The sequence below is a fragment of the Lytechinus variegatus genome, chromosome 10, assembly GCF_018143015.1.
Source record: "Lytechinus variegatus isolate NC3 chromosome 10, Lvar_3.0, whole genome shotgun sequence".
Classification (NCBI taxonomy): domain Eukaryota; kingdom Metazoa; phylum Echinodermata; class Echinoidea; order Temnopleuroida; family Toxopneustidae; genus Lytechinus; species Lytechinus variegatus.
The window spans coordinates 33756222-33773450 of NC_054749.1; the positions used below are offsets into that span (position 1 = coordinate 33756222).

Here is a 17229-nt window from a genome sequence, read left to right on the forward strand (position 1 = left end):
AGTCCCTTTTTGTCATGTTTGTTTGTTTTGTTTTCTTCTTTATATTCTCCAAAAGAAACCGACTCCAAATTTACCGAAAGTATGTCACATAAAACACATGTTATTATTATTTGTGTAGCGTCACCTGTGCATGGGAGGCGAAAAGCGAACTGAATCACTATGACCCGCAGGTCTCTCCTCCCATTGGCGGCGGAAGCAAAAAAATTTAGGAGGGGACAACCAAAATTTTTTTGACAAGCAAAAAAAAAAAAAAAAAAAAAAGATTCTCAACCCAGGGAGGGCGTAGGAAAATAAACTGACAAGCAAAAAAAAAAAAAAAAAAAAAAAAGGTCATCAACTAAAAATTTAGGGGGGGACCGTCCCCCCTCCCCAAATTTAGGGGGGACACGTCCCCCCAGCTTCCGCCGCCTATGTCTCCTCCCGATATAACTGATTGGGGGAGTGCAGGTGGACCACTACACCCCGGGTTTCCCCCTACTCTATAGGAAAAAGTTTTGTTTTGTTTGGAATCGTTTTAGTCTGTGTGACCGTGACATCAATATGATCTCAGTTCATCTACCTTATGCGGAGCGCATGACACCCATGCATGCACCCCTTCCCCCCAAAATGGAGTAAAAATGAATAAAATGAAATGAATAAAAAATAAAATAAAAATTTGAAGAAAAAATAAAGATAACGAAAAATAAAATAAAGTAAAACAAAATAAAATGAAAACAAAAATCAAGTAAAAAATTGAAGAAAAAATAAAAATAAAGAAAATCAATTTTAAAAAATGAATAAATAAGATTGTAAAAGAATGGACGAGTTTTATATTGTATTTTTTTTAAAGGATGTTTTATTATATTCTCTCAAATCAAAATACACAATCAGATTCTATAAACAATTTGTACAAACTATTTGAAACATAATTATAAATTATACAATAAATCCATTACAATATAATTATACAACTTATACATCAAACTTCAAAAATACTAGAAATTAATACTAATGCGTTTCAGCAATTACAAAATATTAACAAAATACATGACATGATCAGAGAGAAAAAAAAGATAAAAATGTTGTTCCACCTCCCACCCCCCCCCCCCCCCCTCCCCTCCGTCCCCAGGTTAGGAGCATTCTCCCCTTTATGCCTATACTCTACATGGAAGGGACTGCAATTCTCCGTGTTGGTTTTTGTTTTGTATACTATCTGTCATCGATACTGGTATTATATTCGTTGTTTAACCGCCTGCGGGAATAAAGATCTTTTTATCTAAACCCATGTCAATAGACATTAATTACTAGATGGTTAACCATACAATAACAAACTCAAAACCTGCTATCCATTGATTTTCCAACAATGTTTTGACTAAAGTGAATTTCCTTTGTTGTTTTTGACCCGTACCGTATTAACGGAAAACCCAACACCCCTTTTTACAGCTTTGGGTGACGTCACAATCGGTGGCGCCACATGAGTGGTCGTGAGCCTCCAGAGAAAGTGAGATAGCACCGTTTCAGTTCACCCTGGCTATCGACCCAGCAGACCTGAATGAGTTTAGGATTAGCTAGCTCCTCATGACACTTACGTTTTATTCTTGCCTACTGAAAAGGTACATTGGATCGAGTGAACACCAAGCTCTCTTGTTCATTTTACCCGTCGTTCCCTTCCAAGAGTTCCACGCGATAGTTTTATATAGACTTCATACATTCCTATATCTCGAGGCTATTGTTATGATATTATAACATTTTGAAAAGAATACTGGAACTTACAAGGATATATGGACAATATTTTGGTCAAGGTAGTGCGGTCTTTGCGTGCAGGCCCTGGACAAAGAAGGTCATCTTGGAAGCAGTTTAAGAACAGTCTTCTCGTCAGTTCTTCAATATTTATTGTACATGAATGTTATGTGACTTCGTCTTAACAAGAGCCTGGCTCTAAATCAGGATCAAGACTTTGATATCGTCTGCCATCTTCACCATCAGAGTATCAGCCATTCTTGTCGTTTGCACTTTTGTAAAAACAAGGTAAGACACCGTAAACTAATTTTCAAATCTTATTGCAAAGTTGTAGTTTTATCAAATTAGAATAGATAGTCTGACTATATCGGAGAGACGAAACCAATAGGTCATGTTAAAACGATTAAGAATATTGCGAAGTTGCATGAATTCTAAAAATACTTCACTTTAAGTTTAGCAATTTGATATAATATGAAATAATTACAGCCCCTGATTTTTCTCGTGTGATTATCAGTCCAAGAGCTAGGTTATGATATTTTTCACGATTGGAATCTTCCGTTTTTTAGTCACAAATTATTTGTCTAAAGTAGAATGAAAGAACATCGTCAATGTCTGTGACAATATAGATAGAAGTAGTCACATTTGACACGTTGACATTAATACCTCATGATTTTACACTGCTCTTTCATTTTGACTGAGTAGTTTGTTTACTATATGAGGTAAACAGTAGTTGTTTAACAGTTTAAACAATCATGTTTAATCTCTTGAGAATCAAATGAGACCTTATTGTTCAAAATTTTAAACACTTGTTGAAACCTTTTACAGTGTTATATAAAAATTGAACAACGTTTTTGCTGTGTACGAATAGTTATGTGCTGTATAGAATTATATAAACTCAACACTGAATCCAGTTGTTCCCTAACCATATTTCATCGAAACAGGGCGACATTGTTTTGATCTACGTATAAGCTCCAATGAAGCTGTTAATGCATGACCCTGGGAAGCCGGAGGGGGGGGGGGGCTGAAACGGTTTATTATCATTTGGTCCAATGCCAATTCGTCCAATTGCCAACTCGTCTTCTATCATTTGGTCTACCATCAGTTCGTCCAATATCCAAATGGTCTAATTGCCATTTCGTCCATTCATCATTTCATCTAATAACCAGTTTGTCCAATAGCCATTTAGTCCATATACCATTTGGTATAATTAGACCAAGTGTTGATTGGACAAAATGAATGAATATAAAAAGAATATTAGATCAACTGTTTATGAGACGAAATGGTCATAAACGAACCGGTGATTAGACGAAATGATGTTTGGACCAAATGTTTTTAGACGGAATGTTGATGGACGGAATGGCATTAGACTAGATGAAGGTAAACCATGTGGTGATTTGGCAGTTGACAAATTGGCAATTTACCGCTGAAACAACTCCCCAAGATTTTCCTGGGGAGAGGAGAGGGTCACTGAGTGTGTTACATAGGCAGCACCCCCTGGAAATAAAGTAGGCATGCTCAAATATAGAAATTTAACAAAAGTCACTATTTTGCTTGTCAATATAATTTTCCCCTGTACCAAATCACCTTGATTTTTTTATTCAAAACCTTTTAATTTACATTTTTACTTGTCATTGTGCTGTTTACATTAAGAATGTAGGCTTGCAACAAGCTCATGATATGTTTTCCCTTCATAATTCTTTTGTTCCAATACAAAACATAGTATGTAACCCACAATTGAAAGAATTACTTTTATTATAAAAAAAAATCTCCACTTTTAAATTTGTTTTATGTTACCGCACGTAAAATTGAGAGGTATACATAGTAGGGCGGCGCCAGCAAAACTAACAAATTCTCGTTTGAAATAAAATGGAATTCTTTCACTGGCGTCAGGCCGTGGGGGGGGTCAATGGCCACTTTTCACTGAGAAAAAAATAAAGAAAAGGGAGGCTGGGAAAGAAGAAGGAAAGTCAAAAGGGTGATATTATTCTTTAAAGAGTCAAAACTTTCGCTTGCTCGCAACATTCCCACTCCATGTTTTGCCACCTCAAAATGTTTTGATGAACATACGCCACTGGGTTGTGTAATACAATATTTCAATGCTTTTGTGGGTTTTAATCGCATAGATTTAACGCAAATAAAATAGACAAAATTATCTGAAATGACCAAAAGTGGAACCAGATCGATTTTAGAATGAGGGAGGGTATAGATAGATAAGGACCCGGTCTGTTTGTAAGTTTGGGTATAAATATGACACGTGATCCCTATTCAGGACTATGACCAGATCAGGACCAGAAAGCAAATTATATCATTTATCACGTATTGTATACAGTATTACATACTTATTTCGTTTCCTTTCAGTTTTATTTTATTTTCATTGATGAGTATTAATCACACCTGTGTATATCAATTGCGAATCAAATATATAATTTCCACTTGAAAAAAAAACACATAGAGACAGTTTGCTTGCTAACATTTAAAACAAGAAATGTGATAGAAACCACGGGAAATATTGCCATGACTGCAGTAAGTCGTTTTAGCGGGGAAAAAGAGGACGATCTTTTGCAGTTCGTTTATTATGTTTATCGGGCAAATCGTTTTGAATTTTGTTAATGAATGTGATATTTTACTAAGTTCAAATTTGTTTGATGAGAGACGAGAATAAAAGATTATTAAAAAATCGGATAATGAGTTTCTTTCGAGATTGATTATGTCATGAGTAATACAAATAATTATGTGGAGCATATTTGATATCTCTGTAATCTCTATCAAATTCATGAGAAAGATAACGCTTTAATGTCACACTTAACTTGCATAAGCCATTTCTAATGCTCTCTTTTTCTTTCACTCACTATGTCTCCCTCTTCCCTTTTTTGACAGCCGATGAGAGGGGGGGGGGGGGATGCCTCGGCACCCTATATAGAGCTATACAGAAGGGGTTATTGCAGCAATACTTGCTTCCATCTGTGTAATCTATTTTTTGAATAGCCAAAGCTTCTATTTTTGTTCGTATTCGAAGGATAAGAAAAACCAACAACAAAATTTATATTTGGAGGATGTTCAGGAATACGACCCATAGAATATTAGTTTAATAATTTAGAAATAGAATGGACTTTTGGGGCTCGCTTGCTCCACTCACTTACAAAATCAAATATCATTTTACATTATAATGCCGAAAGCAAACATTTACATTTATACACTTTTATCCAGAAAAATAAATCGAAGCTCATTTGAATGATTTTAGTATATTTCATGAAATTTCAGCTTTCATTTACATGTACAAGATAACACAACTTAAAAGATTGAAGAAATACATGTGGGCGCAATTTTCATCAAATAATCCCCCATTAATCCTGTTAAAAGGTTAAGGTAAGGTAGAGGCTTTAATAAATATGCACAAAACCTTTAAAATATCGGCCTGTGATGTTACTTCAATTTTGTCTTGGTGTTTGATTGTTACCATGGCGACTCTAAGGACACGGATTAAATCGGCACATGACTGGAAACCGGATCAGGTGATCAATGAGAGTAAACATGTTTAATGTAAAGAACATTTTAAGTGCCAAAGAGGTTTCGACTCGTTATTTTTTTATACAATAATGGGGGGGGGGTACTCTTTTGAAGATTTCCATGTGCATGGTGTGCCGAAGACGCATAGTTTATAAGAAGATAATTTAATTTTCGGTACAAGATCTTTTTCATTCATGTACTTGTCTATCTCATGTTATTGAAATTTTGACCCAAATTCACTGTATTTTAGGGATTTCTCCCCATTTTTTTTCTTGAAAAGTATCTCATTTGGCCCATCAATAAGGTTCATATTCACTGTTTCTGAATTATATCTGTGTAATAATTGATTTATATATCACTTTATATAAACACATTATTTTCATTTCATTTCATTTACTTCAAACATTATTTTTTGAAGACAGGATAAATATCCAGTAATGTAATATTCAATGAACAAAACATTAAAAAAAATACAAGGTGAAATATGGTTAGGAGTCCAGCGAAGCCAAACCTTGTAGTTAGGTCTACCTAACAAACCCGAGTAGAATGCCAATTATAATGAAATAAATATTTACTTAAATTGAACTTGAATAAATCAATACATCCACACTGTAATAAAATAATTTTACAGGTGGAAAATTGTGATACGGCTATCTCTTCGTTATATTTTGTACCATAACTATACACACTGAATCGATAAATCACAAAAAGCCTTCTAGCTTTAAACTGAAAATCAGGCGCTTCTTATCTGATAAGAGGTCAGTTAATTAGTTAAACGGTCAAGGATATACCTTTCTCATTGTATGAGGTACAACTATTACTGCTACCGAACAGAGATAATTTATATAATAAAACCGAAGGCTTATATAGACTAATTGTTTTAAAGACTATTAGGGTGCAAAATGTCAGACGTAGCAGCCGCTCAAATTGTGCGATTTTTAGTTTAAGGGATTCAGAAAAATCAGTGTGACACAATAGTTTCAGTGTTATAGCATCACCTCAAATCCTTAATCATGTAAATAATCGTTCCCTTTTCTTGTTTCATACCTTGAAAGCACAATTTTGATAAGGTAGTCTTACAAAAATACATTTTGTTTTTATTAACCTTTCTTTGATTTCTGCGCGGGGGGTGTGGCAAGTAACATGAAATTGAAGGGTTGTATGATCAGGCACTATGATATTGTCGACAAGAAGCAATTTATAGGCACTAATATTTGCACATTCAGAAGTGGGAGTGGGGGCACCAAGAGTAAGATAATGGCCATATCCCAATTCCTGCATGCCTTCAAGATTCTTGCTTCCTATAATGCTTCCGTTTACACGTAATGATAGCACTAGAGGTTTTATAGCATGGCTTCAATAATTTGATGGAGTGGACATGCAGAGTAGACATCTAATTACTGCTTCCGTTGGGCAGATAATGAATTTTGCAATGAATATTATACCAACGATTATAATTGCCGTTTTCCGATCAAGGCCATTTTACTTGTGAAAGCTTTCAGTGATTTGATACGGTTCATTGGTAGTATTGATATAGGTCAAATATTGACATGATTGATGGGTTATCAAAGAAAGAATGAGAAAATGAAGAAAAACTAAATGATGATGATAATTATGGTACTAAAATAGAGTAGCGGTGTGGATGATGATGATAATAATAATAAAAATGATCATAATATCATTAATATTAATAATTATTATTATTATGATAATAATAATAATAAGAAGAAGAAGAAAGAAGAAAGAAGAAGAAGAAGAAAAAGAAGAGGAGGAGGAAGGAGAACTAAAAAAATATGAGGGGGAGGCAGGCAGTGTGGTCCCAGTACCAATTAATTTAGTTGAAACATCTTTACATTTGCCGGCATGTATCTTGATACTGATTTACGACGTAAATGTATTCGTGGGACATCCAGATGGCAAATATGAGTTTTCGTATTTTCACGTTGTAAATAATAATGGAGGTATTTTTTTTATAGATTTGTGTAATTCGAGAACTAATTAAGTTGATATAACAATGCTATGACATGATTTTATTTCTATCAGCTTGTTCAGTTTGTATCGCTGGAACTGAAGATTGCATCTTCGTTATGTCTTTATTTCTTATTATTTATTCAGAATCATTTTTAAGCTCTGATCATGGTGCTGTCCCCCAACTACTAAGCACCCCGCTAGCAGCCGAATCGACAAATGCTCCAGTTCAAGGGAGGTTTTTATCTTAATATCGTTTCAATGTGATTTGTAATGGTTACCAGAAAATACATCCTACGGATTAATCAGATAGATGGAAAATGATGTTCAAAATACAGCACAACAGAATTTCCCGAGTGATCCCTAAAAACTGCGAATGTCGAATTTGACTTGGGGCTTACGACTAAAATGATTTGCTAGGGACGGAGGTGCGGACTATCTTTATTAAAATTCAAGCAAATCTAGTTCAATCGATGTTCACGCTTTTAATTAAAAGTAGATTGATTGCTGTATTCATTCTTCTCGGAAGAGATTGTTACATTATTGCCGTGATGGATGTTGTCACACGATGAATCATTCAGCTAAGTGCGTTGAACTTTCCATAATAGTTAAACATGTATATTAACTTCTTAATCAGATTAGCACCCTCTAACCATGCTCTAACACAGTGGTGGTGATCGGGGTGAGGGGGGGGGCACACTATCCCTACTCTTTGAAGCACTCAAAAGTGTTCATTTTTACCCCTTATTATTGGGGGTAATCTGGTCGCTAATCACACTCCTCTCAGAGTGAGATAAGGGACCATTCCTGATGGAATGAGATTTCAATCTTTCAAGAGTGATTTTTTTTCCTTTTTGGAGTGAAAGTGTAAAAAAGATGCCCACTTTCACCCAGGGACCAGATTAGCTCTTTTATATTTAGAGAGTACAATGACCCCCACATAAACAAACGTGTTTATACAACTCTCGTCTTCGAAGAACCCAATGTATGTGCTCACGATTCTCGTGGAAGATTCTTAAAATCGTTCTTTGAATGCCCGATCAGCACCCTTTTTTCATGTTTTTCATTTTTTTAGTGTTTTATTCCGTTAAGTGCATCTTGTACGTTCTGCCATTAAGAGTGGAATATTTTTTTTCAGATAGTGTCCTTTCAAAAGAGGCAGTTTCCATTTTTCCCCCGAACTCCCCTCCCCCACTTTCAGCCGGCGCGCCGCCCCTGCTGTGACGCGAGTAAGAAATCCTATCAAGTTCGTACGCCTAATGATGATTACAGATCATTAATGAGAATGTTTTAATTAGACTGGAGGCCGCAGAACATTTAGGGTGAGTGGAGAGGGGCTTTAGTTCCATAACCGTGTACAAAGTCTGAAAATAACCATCAATATTTCGGACTTTTGTGCATGTTCCGTGCCGGATTCAAGTTTTAAGAATACGAGGAATAAGGTTTCATGTGACACAGAAAGGGCAATACTAGCTTTTGACGAAGAAATTGTTATTTCGGACCCTATAATACCTTGTCATTTCTGAACCGGAATGGAGATGTGACTACAGCGGATCAAATCTGATCCGGAATGGCGGATCGTCGGTTAACGCCTCTCGCGCTGTATTCTGGGACGGCAGAGCTTGAATGCCCAGTATGCCAAAACATTCAAGTCCAGTGCGACCAGGATTTTGCATCTAATGAGACCTTGCCATGTGTCATGCCATAGCCTCGTATGATTTCGAACACGAAAGATTAAATGAAGGTGAAACATTTGGAATATTAATTAGCTTATTTAAAAAAATCAATTTAATGGAAGATTGGGAACAACTGAATCCAGGAACTGTATATAGTTTTTCAACATCTGAATATATAGAGATCACTATTAAATCACACATCTCGGTTACTTCACCCTCACCTTATCTACCCCCCTTCTTTTCGTTGAAATTTCTTGGCTACCCATATATCGGCGAAGGGAGTGGTGTGTATCGGTGGTTATGATGATGACGACGACGACGACGACGATGAATGGTTATGAATGGAATGGTTACAATGTATCGTACAATGTATCGTACAATGGAGTAAAGGTTTTAAATTAAGTATGATGTTAAGACTGTAATACAGATAAGAAAAGAATTAAAAGCTGAGGGAATCCCGATTATCTAATCCATTTGGGGAGGGGAATGCGTAGTTTAAGCTGGAGTGGGGGTACCGAGAATAGTCCGATATGGATGTGATAGCGTTTTGGTGAGCATCCTTTGGGATTTCATATGCAGTGTGCCAGAATTTACGAGTTAAGGCCACCGCATACCTTACGACTGTTCGCGATCCGATTTGGAACAAATCGTATTTTGCTAATTTTCTGAAAATGTGAATGGAACATATCATTTTATTTGAGGTTAAAATCAATTGAATACTAATATAACCATTTTAAAAGATTGTGAGCATTTATTTTGGAGTAAATGCCAAATTAGTTTCAAATCGTAGCCAATCGTATGACTGCTACGACGTCATTACGACTAGATATTAAATTTACTTTTATTCTAAGAAGGATGATAGCATAGTCACAGATTTTAATATAGGTATTCGTACGATGATTTAGAACATTACACGTAAGATATTCCAAGTCTCAATGTTAGCATCAAATTATACTACGTTTTATTCCAAAATTGGGTCGCAGACCAATCGTAAGGTGTGCGGTCGCCTTTATACAGATTTCCTTATGTAAATTTACTTTCAAAACTTTCCTATTCTTTCCAAATGAACTATGCAGTACTTTTCACCCTTTTTATATCGGGTGATTATAAGCAAAGACAATGTGTAGTCAATGTTTAAACCTCATCACGGTTTAATATACCAGCATAAAATACCCTATTCCGTCGTACTTTCCATGCCTGTAATTTGACGTGTTAATAATAGAGGAAGAGCACTTGACATACAGGATCACTCAAGGTAGATTCACACTCTCCATTGAACATCTAAGGGTAGCGAGGATACGATAGCTGGCAAAATGTTCAAATGTCAAGGGTTAGCTTTCCGTTGTTTAAAAATAATGGGATAAGAGTAACAGAACCACGAGATAGCTGGCATAAAGAATGGTGCCATGGCAGAACTCAAACGCGGATGATTCGGACTACTATTCATCGATTCTCTCGGAAACTTCTACGGGGAAAGGTCACATACCTTTAGGCCTATAATACACAACGCATAAGACTATATCTATCAATGTTAAGAAAGTTATTTTTCATATTTATCTTTAAAACAGACGCCATCGGTCTATATTTGCTCTCAAGGAATTTCCCCCTTTTGGAGACAATGGAGTCTGATCCTGAAAACTTCACCACGATGTCGACAATGACCGCGGGTTTCGATGACAACTTCACCATGCCCTACGTCAACAGTACGGTGTCCATCTACTACAATGAAACTGATGTCGTCATCAACTTCGTCCTTGCCTCTATCATCGGAGTTTGTGGATTCTTTGGTATTATCGGTAACAGTCTTGTTGTCATCTCATGGGCCATGTCCAAAAAACTCCAGAACATCACCAATATCTTTATTATCAGGTAAGGGATAATGTGTATGTAGAATTAGGTTAGAATTGGGGGTGGGGTGGGAATGGGAAGGCAGATATCTCTCCTGTTTTGCCAACTATTGACACTTCTGCCACCTTTATTCTTATTATTAACCATTCTTTTAGTTGGGAAAGCCCTGTTGCAAAGAGCAGTGTCACACGGTGGGCTCACATAATTATTAGACTTGATATGATTCACATTATAACAGTATGAAGATGATTTCACAGTTTGTTACAAACTTTGAACACACCGTCCGCTTTCCAGCAGGGATGGGGGGGGGGTCATAACATTTGAGGGCTTCCTTTAGATTTCTTTTTTAATCTACCCACGTTCCAATCACCCATTTCTCTTGAAGAAAATCTTATTTTAATAGATGCACTGGTCATTAAGCCCTTATGACATAATACATGTTTGTTAAATCGCACATGATAATAATAATGAAACAAAGTAGTCCTTGAATGAAAGTCCTCGAGTCACATAACAATGGGGATTTGATCACTGTGATTATCGTCACTTGGGTCCACCAGATAAGACTCTTGTTATTCTTTTAAGCAAAATGTCTTTTAGCCGATTATTGTTATTTTGGAACCATTATTTTTCTTCTTTGATTTCAGTTTGAGCATTACAGACTTTCTTGGTTGTGCCATGCTACCCATCCAAGTGTACACCTTCGTAGACTTTGCCCATGGATCACCAGTTCCTGAATGGGTGTGTAAAATGTGTGGCGCCCTCTGTCTCATAGCCTTTAAATCGAGCGTCTGCCATCTAGCTCTCATCGGGATCAACCGTTACGTGGTCATCACGCGCTACCGTGCACAGTATCTACGACTCTACAGCGTTCGGAACGTCCTGATAATGGTGATCTTTGCCTGGACCTTCCCAATCCTTCTCATCATGTTACCTCCTGCAGTTGGGTTGGGACACCTAGGGTACAACGCTGCAAACCAACTCTGTGTGTTCGACGGAACCCCACTCCAGCTTAGGATTATATATATCCTTGAGGAAATACTCTTCGGGTTGTCTTTCATCATCATTCTCAGCTGCTACTTCCGCATCTACGTGTTCATCAATCGACAGCATCGTAATCTAATACATATATACAGCAAAAGAGAACGCAGCTGTGGAATGATCAACGTCCCGTCTTCTATCGTGGAGAATATCACCGAGAATGCCACAGAGACGACGGACGTCGAACTATCAAATTCGTCGGTTTTTGAGAATGATAGCGGAATTAATGCGTCTTCAGTCGGGCAGAGTGATATTGACAGCAGGCCAAATGCGTCTTCACCGCAACAGAGTGCCATCGATAGCCGACCAACTGCGTCTTCACCGCGACAGAGTATCATTGACAGCAGACGAAGTGCGTCTTCGCCGCGACAGAGTGTCATCGATAGTAGACCAAGTGCGTCTTCACCACGACAGAGTGTCATCGATAGCAGACCAAGTGCGTCTTCGCCACGACAGAGTGTCATTGACAGCAGACCAAGTGCGTCTTCGCCACGACAGAGTGTCATTGACAACAGACCAAGTGCGTCTTCGCCACGACAGAGTGTCATCGATAGCAGACCAAGTGCGTCTTCACCACGACAGAGTGCGTATTCACTCCGGCAGAGCGTACAAAGCATTAGGTCCAAAGTGTATGCGATGGGTGATAAAACTCGATCGGTGAACAAGAAGCGACGACGCGCCCAGTCGGCACAGGAAATGCGTAGAGTTTTGACGAAACGTGAGATCGACATCACGAAAAACCTGTTTATGGTAGTCTGTTGCTTCTTCGTTTTTGTGTTTCCTCATATTCTGTGTCTTACTACGCGTCAATGTTATACAAGTTACTTTAAGTACACAGCGACCATTCTAGTTATCAACTCTATGACAAATCCACTCATATACTGCTTAAAGCACCCCACCTTCAGGGAGGTTTCTTCGTGTCTGTTCCGCGGTGATCTTTCCGGTATACCTCAACCAGCGAAGTGGCTCAAGCGTTTCCTTTAAGTTTTTCCTTTAACGTTTGCTAACCTTTTCTATATAGGTGTGCTTCACTATCGAGACTAATTCCATCTCGCTTTTATGTCATGAAACTTGCCACAATGTCATGACTTCCTCGGAAACCAGGATATTATGAATATTTAATATTGGCTTACATCGAATATATTAGCTGCTGTCTCCGGTGTCATTTTGAACTGTTAGATATTTTGACAAGACATGTGAAAACGATTATCGGAATATTTGAAAATGAAGGGGAATGAAATTTTCAGTATTCACTGAGTATTACTATTGATTATGTGACGTAGTTTTGCTTTATTTAAAATTTCATCGAAGTCTTTGAAAATATGTTAATCGTAGTCTGATTTAGCCAGCTAAAATAGTGTTTTTTCAGTATGAAAAATCTACTTGACAAACAACCATTAATGTGTATAGTAAATTAAGCTTTAACTCGAGCCCTCTAACTTGTCGATGACCTTTACCATTGATTATTTGGGTGAGTGACTGCGTTTTTCTAACGCAAGTGTGGATATAGATGCTACCTTAGCACTGAATTAGGCATAGTAAATTTGGGATGTCATGGCAGGAGAGGGAGGCTGAGAGCCCTCTATCCCTTGAAATCTCGGTCGTCGACCACGAAATTGATCCGAAAGTTGGGAGGCACGTTTCCATGAACATGATCTACAAAACTGTATAGTTAATTATTACATGAAAATAATTGCTTAACTACTTATGCTTATTTATGCCTAACGTCTTAATTGAAGTTAAATACTAGGATTTAACTCAACATGGCTTCCCGCTATTTAGCTTTTGAAGTTTTGAAGTTTTGAAGAAAAAAAACGCAAGGTGATAGGTTTCTGTTATAACTGTTGTTCATAAACGTTATAAAGAACTGGACTAAAGAAATAATTTGGGGATATGATTTAATAACTCTTCTTTACCAAGGGTATAGCCATACAGCTGTAAGCTGTTCACCCAGTGGGCCCTGCATACAATTAGTATTATCCTTCCCCATTCTAATACGTCTAGTGCCTGATGAGAAGACGGAATATCCCATTTTTCGATTCCTTGGTTTGACTCGGCCGGGATCGAACCCACGACCTCCCATTTATGAGACAGGCATTGTATACCACACCGGTCAAGTACATTTCAAGCAGATATAGCATCATCAATAAATCAAGATTCTTTTTCTCTATGGAAGGAAAATATTGACTGCATCATGTATGTTGTTATAAGTATTATTGTTATTCCATATCAAATCTTTGAACTTATTATTCACTTCGTTTAAAAAATATACTTTAACCATAATGCAGCAACGTTAACGCAATGAAGCATTTCAAGGCAAATTACGTTCATAAAAATAAATGCATTTTTTTTTCTCGGACATAAAGAACCCTGTCTTGCAAATAGCTGCAATAAGATTCATATCAAAATCAAAATACGGTTCACACTTAAAATTACTGTCCACTGTGTTCATTTTGGGTAATGTATGTTGGTAAAAAAATATAAATATTCTTGGCAATTATTATCCAATGGAGGACATTTATTACCAAATTATTAGTTTTCATTACCCACTTTGGGCAGATTTTGACCAATAGTTGTGTGGACAGTATGTTGCCCAGGGTTGGTTAAAAGATGGGCATTTTTTTTGCCCAACTATTTTAAGAGTATTGATAAAAAAATCTTAATCTTCTTAACAATTCAAAGTTAGATCAATAGGCAAGTCTTTATTTTGTTTTTACAAATGGGACCAGGTATATTGTGTAATCAAACATTATTTGACATCTGCACATTCATTGATCTGACATTGAAATACCTAAAAGCAACCAAGGTAATTCTGACATGTCTCAGTATGAGTATTCATTACATTGTTTTGAGGATTTTGAACCATTAAGAGTATACAAAGAAATCACACATAATCGCTTTCCGCTGTAAACACAAGATAACTTTAGTATAATACATGGTTGAAATGGATATAACAACAACCAGGGTAAAAATCATGTGGATTTGTCATATCATTAATAATTACTGTTATTAATCTTGTACTGGAATCATTACTCATCTACGATGCTGATTATTATAACAGTTGTTGCTAATTCCTGCATGGGTAGGCGATATCGTGGAAGTTTGAATGGCAGACAAATATAATTACATGTTTTTCTTTATTGATAAAAACAATTCTTACAAAAATTGTATAATATTATTTTGTGTTTGATCTTTTCGAAGTCATGTTACATGAATATTATGACAGTTAAGAGTAATAATTTATGTCAGCCTAAGGCGACCGCACACCTTACGATTGGTCTGCGACTCCATTTTGGAATAAAACGTAGTAGAATTTGATGCTAATGTTGAGACTTGGAATATCTTACTGTGTAATGTTCAAAATCATCGTACGAATATCTATGTTCGAATCTGTGACTGTGCTATCATCTTTACTAGAATAAAAGCAAATTTAATATCTAGTCGTAATGACGTCATAGCAGTCGTACGATTGGATACGATTTGAAACTAATTTGGGCTTTACTCCAAAATAAAGGCTTACAATCTTACAAAATGTTTATATTAGTATTCTTTCAATTAATTTTAACCTCAAATAAAATGATATGTTCCATTCACATTTTCAGAAAATATGCAAAATGCGATTTGTTCCAAAATCGGATCGCGAACAGTCGGGTGCGGTTGCCGGTCCGGTCCCATTGCATTTACGGATGCAAAGCGGATGTAAAACGTACAAAATCTTGCCATCCGTTGGAAAACACTATCCTTTGCGTACTCATTGCAAACGTGCTTCATACGTTCGAGCTGAGCAATGGAATGAGGGAGGAAAGATAAGGTACATGGAACGTCTATGCATCGTTAGTAACGCGGAAATAGAAAAGATGTAAGCTTATGCATATCTTATATTAAGTATTCAAACCCTGGTAACCCATTCGTAGCTGTCATGCACTTCCATCCGCTAGGCTTCCGATGAATATCCGTTTCTGTTTCCCGCTAAATACTACGAACGTCCGTTATTTTCCGTTATGTTTTCGCTATTTTTGTCCATTTCTAGAGCGGATGAAAATATTGATGGAGCGACCCTCGAAATTTTGAGCGTCCGCTGTGTCCTTTATGAATACGTTTTTGCGTCCGTCGGCCAGTGGGACTTTTTTGCGGTATTTCACTAACACTGCAGCAAAAGAGCATCATAAGAGAGTGAATGTTATTTTAGAATGGTTATATTATTTTCTTTTCGAGCGTGATGTTGTATCCAACATATACAAAAAATATAACTATGTATGGAACCTTTCGAATTCACGAACCAACATCGTATGATTCTAATAGAATTTTACTTATTTTGATGTTATGTGCATATCTATATATGAACTGATTTCAAATGAATAAGTTTGAAGAATAAATGCCGAATTATTGAATGAATCCTTCATTGCTTATGTTTGAATTGATTGTGAATGGAATTTAATTTAATCTCGATTTCATAAAGAATGACAAACATCTCCCATTTTATCACACGGTTTATAACGTTTTGATTTCAAGCAATATACAATACATCAAACGGAATTTCCTAATCAATGTCATCACGTGAACAAAAGTCAATTAAAAAAAAAAACAAATTAAAACCGTATGAGAGGTAAACGACGTGGAAAGAGAGGAGAGAGGGAGAGAGAGGGAGGGAGATAGGGAGGGGGTGTGGAAGAAGATGTATATAGAGACTTGTTTCTATTTGTATGTAATATGCTTTGTAAGGAGATAAAAGGGTTAATGCATGAGTATTAATGTATACTAGTACATTATAATTGAGGGAGAGTATAAAAATTACAAATATGATATACTTGGACACATAGCATCACTATTCATCCATAATATAAATTGGATGCAAAGAATTAAAACAAAAACATATGAAAACTTCAAACGCTTGAAAAGAGGGATCACCAAGAATAAAACAAACGAATTTAGAACATGATTCAGTTTTATAGAGCTGCCAACAACACTCACGCCATGATTGATGTGAACCTCCCCGCGATACTGGAATGGAAATGTGTTTGTGAAGGAGGATTATTTTTTCAACCGTTTTTAAGTGAATTAAATTGAGGAGGTTGAATTTCAGGAGGCAAACAATTACAAACAATATTTAGGACGTTATTTACCATTATATTATTTTTTTAGTTTCCATGTCATCATGATCTTCATTTACATCCTCCGAAGAAGCAGCATTATTATCAAAGTCGTCATTAGCCGTGTCATGATTACTACCAGCAACACCACGACGACCCATCCCACCATCCTCCTCCTCCTAATCATCATCATAATCATCATCATCATCATCATCATCATTAGCATCATCATCATCATCATTATTATCATCATCATCATCATAAGCAGCAGCATCATCATCACCATAATCATCATCATCATTATCGTCATCATCATCATTATCATCATCATCATCATAAGCAGCAGCATCATCATCGTAATCATCTTTATCATCATCATCATC

The 17229-nt window shown here is 36.6% G+C and overlaps 1 pseudogene; it reads left to right on the forward strand.

Moving 5' to 3' along the window:
• The first annotated feature begins 1427 nt into the window (after positions 1-1427).
• On the forward strand, positions 1428-12690 carry LOC121422750 (annotated as a pseudogene).
• Positions 12691-17229: the final 4539 nt, after the last annotated feature.